Genomic DNA, 4,651 nt, shown 5'->3' with positions numbered 1-4,651 from the left:
GTTGAGTTTTTCTCTGTTAGGTGTTACGGCCCCATGCAGGGTTATGTTTTATTTTACAGGATTGGCTGTTGGGAGACAAGGCTGATTGGGGATTGACGGCAGCTGCCATCAATCACTCCTTCTTACAAAAGCTGGGCCAGTCTGTGTCCCTGGGTGCCTCGGATAACATGTAGTCCTCTTGGGTCACACAGGTTAATCATTCCTGTGTGACGTAAGTTTTTGTTCATTTTTGTCAAATAAATATACTTTACTTCTCCAAACTGTGTGTGGCTGCTGCATTTGTTGTGGTCCGAGAGCCGACTATAACACAGCAACAGTAAATATACTGAAATACACTTTTTTTTTTTACACTATCAAGGTTATGCATCCCCTCAAAGCAGACTGGTGGTGCCGGGTGATCACAGCAGGTGTTGAATGTGATCCATTATCATAATGGGATCACGTTCAACAACATGGGGGGCCCTGGCTGGTGGGGGTCGATGATCATTTAGCCATTGGGGCAGTGGGGGCCGTGGGGGTCAAGATGTTCATGGTTCTGAGCAAATGGTTAGAATTATTATCATCATTATTTGGTTTATTTTTGACAATGCCATTACAATTAGTTAATGCAGTAATAAGCATTACTGTAGCTTAGGGGTTAGCAAAGGGGTTCGGGTCAAGGTCAGGGTACCCTATATCACCCTTACCCTTAAATAATGTGTCAATTAATACCTTAGTTAACATGAATACCATACTTTAGTTAACATAAACCCCATACCTTAGTTAACATGAACACCATGCGAAAACATTAGCACCATTAGTTAATGATTAGTTGATCATTAGTGAACTGTTAATTAACACATTGTAGTTTTGAGTTAAAAGCTGTTTTTGTTTTTCTACTGCAATAATAATAACGTTAATTAATAGTTGATTTACCTTTTTTAAGTATGACCCAATTAAAATCAATGATATTTTTGTTATTCTTTACAATAATGATTGAAGGTTTTAAAGTGTGTATTAGTTGGAGAGCAGGGGAGAGACTGGGTGCCATGTTGGATAGAGAACGTTCCAAGACTTCTCCGGTTCATTATGTGACCATCTGACCACCAATGACTTCCACACATAAACCCTGCTTATCATCCAGGGTAGCTTCTAGCTATTTCCAGGCTTAGAGGTGCAGTGTGTAGAATGTAGTGAAATCTTGCTTTATGGAATGGCATATGAATATTAAGCATACATTTGCTACAATTGGTATATAATTGTGGCAAAGTCCATTAGTACATGCCACCTAGATGGCTGCCACACTCCACCTAGGTGACTTCTTCTGGGTGAAGGACGCAGGCTGGTGGTGTTCGAAATCCAGTTTATGCAAAATTGTTTGATACTGACCGGGGCAAGGGTGCTGACCTGCCACCCAGGAGATCTCCCTCAGTGTGTGTGGAGATGGCTGACTTAAACTATGCACACTGATTACTCAATGTGCAACGGGTATGCAGTCTCACCCAGCCCCAGAGTCCAATCAGATTCCACCAGGTGAGGCTGCTTCAACAAGCCATCATCCGCACCCACTCCCCCAATAATTATTAAAAATAAGAATTACTCTACCATTTAGCCCATCATGTTGCACCACCATGTTTCAACAGTAGCCTTTCAATTAAAGTGTAAGTGAACAACCCCCTATTCCCGCCTGTATTAGAACACTACCCACACACACACAGACAACTACACACACACACACACACACACACTAGAGCTCTGGTACACACACATCCACACAAGCCAATACCAGAGCTCTGATACACATGCCCAAAGACCCGCAAACACACACACACATATACGACATCTTAACTCTATTTCGGACGTATCAATCACTGCTCCGATGATGCTCCACACATCCGCACATTGTGGTGTCAGAGAAGCATAACCCTCTCTCGAACACAGCCATCAACACCAACCGCTGCTGAGATGAAGCTCCACACAACAAAATCAATAGCTTGTTTGCAAGCTATGATCTATAGTTTACAGTCTCAATAACTAAATACAATGTATAAATCTATCAAGGAACCCTAACACTATGGCTACTCGGTGCTGTCGTAGATGATGACATCATTTTGGAAGTACCAACTGGCATCTTCCACAGAACAGGCCAGTACAGGTCACCGTGGCTAAAAAAAAATTACGCAGTGCACCTGTGATAGCCGCCACTGGCCTGACACACCTACCCCCGCTCCCCTCACTTGGTGTCAAGGCCCTGCATGAATGGTGCACTTAAGATGTGTGCATGGAGTGAGGGAGGGGGGGAAGGGATTGCTATTTTCAGAGGGGCTTCCATTTTTGATACGTGTGTGTGAATATGTTTTGCACCATATTCAGTGCCATTACTGTGGCAAAAAGGTGAAATGAAAGTGAATATTCTCTGTGACTTCTAATTACTGATACACATGTGTTACTTTCTATTTCTATCTTCTTCAACTTCCAATTCCCTTTTCACACAGGTGCTCAGTTGTTTTGCTCCAATAATACCTTCATGTTAATAATACCTTGGCACTGCGTTGCTCTGTCACCCTTCAAACCCTTCAGAAATGCTCCATTTCATTCTATCAAATTACAATGAAAAGGATCATGATACAAATCCAAACATTTGCTGATTTTTTTTCAACGTTTTAAGTCAGACTTTGCTGAATAAGAAACACTGAGAGAGAAATTAGAAGTTTGCTGGGAACTGACTAAACTGTAAAAGTGAGCTGTGTATAGAGAGCAGGAGAGACGATTTAAAGAGAGATAAGTAAAAAAAGTAGAGAAAAAAATAAAGACTTATTAGGGAAATAAAAGGATGCCTTTGCCTTTGTCAGGATTGTTGACCTTCTGTGCATGTGTTTGTCTGTGTCTGTGTCATCCAATGTGTAATCTTCTCCAAAAACGGACTGTTGGGTTTTAATATAAGAGAAAGATTGTTCCATGTAGAATGTCGACAATTACTCTTGCTTTTCTATGATGGTATTATTATGCAACATATTCAGCACTGCAACTGTAGCAAAAAAGTGAATTTTCTAAATTTATGATATGTAAAATATGATTTGCAATGAATAATTTAAGAAGGTGAAACTGTTGTGTTTGTGGGAGAGAATGAAAGAAGTTTACAAAGTCTACCAATTTAAAACTCCTAAGGCATTCTTCTTACACATACGCATGGGTTACTTTCTATTTTATACAACTTCCAGTTCCCCTTCCGCTCAGTTGTTTTGCTCCAATAATACCTTCATGTTAATAATTCGTTGGCACTGCGTTGTTTTTTCAACCATCAAACCCTCCTGGAAGGCTCCATTTCATTATATCAAGTTACAATGAAAATGATCATAATACAAATCCAAATATTTGCTGATCTGCCTTTATTTTCCGACATTTGTTGCCATTTTTGGAAATTCGACTTTGCTGAATATGAAACGATTCAATGATACTTTTTACTATCACACAACAACCGGACTGTTGACGTTTTCAACGCAACTATAACCAGCCACGTCATGCCCCCCCCCCCCACACACACACACACACACACACACGCACACGCACACGCACACGCACACACACACACACACACACACACACACACACACACACACACACACACACACACACACACACACACACACACACACACAAACACAAGCAAGGCACTACGACATCCGCGATTGATTTCTAGGGAAATCAAAGCCCACGTGTATCTAACAGAGGGCGCGAGGGAGCGCTAGATGGCAGCGCGTGTCGATACCTCCGGAATGCTAAGCACCAACACATCCTGCATGCCTCCTGACGCAGCACAGAGAACTAGTGTGATATATAGAGGGATAGATTCATGGACACATAGAAAGACAGAAATATAGAGGGATTTGTACTTTATTGATCCCGAAGAAAATGTAGGGATGAGAAGAGAAAATAAAGTGAGAGAAGAAGAGAAAGTGCGTTGGAGGGAGAGCGATCGCTTTAAATGTCAGACAGTTATACGTTCGTTACTTTCTACCCCTCTTTAATATACGCGAGTTATTTTTTAACTGACCCAAATGGGCCCATTCACGCCCACCTACGCCAAGCCACGCAAGGCGTGTTCATGCTGGGTAAAGGGTATGCATTACTCGGCTTCTATAAACGCCATGATGCCTTTCCCGCTCTTCGCGAGCGTCAGGCGTTGCTGCATTGCGCACCCGGAGCAGCGCGTGGCCCGACCTGCACAAAGACAAAGAACACAAGAGCAAGAGACTGGAAGCTCCACGAGGAAGAATAGCTAAACAAGTTGGATGCATGTAGTTATACAGTGGTTGGAAAATAATAAAATATATATATAGAATAACAACCATCGTTGTTATTTTATTATTATTAATAATTATTATTATTAATAATAATATTGCACTACTATTATTGTGCAGTAGTTTACCTAGTAGTAGGTAGTATATGCAGAAGTAGTAGAAGAAACATAGAGGTAGTAGTAGTAGTAGTAGTAGTAGTAGTAGTAGTAGTAGTAGGAGGAGTAGCAGTAGCAGTAGCAGTAGTATTAACATAGTTGTTGTAGTATACATAGTTGTAGCAGACAGTATAGTAGTAGGCCTACATTAGTTTGGGTTGTAATTGTTGTTAATTAACTCTGGAGTGGTCAAATTTTAGCATTCATAAGAATGCC

This window comes from Gadus morhua, chromosome 3 (genome assembly GCF_902167405.1).
Source record: "Gadus morhua chromosome 3, gadMor3.0, whole genome shotgun sequence".
Lineage (NCBI taxonomy): Eukaryota > Metazoa > Chordata > Actinopteri > Gadiformes > Gadidae > Gadus > Gadus morhua.
This window is presented reverse-complemented; position numbering follows the sequence as displayed.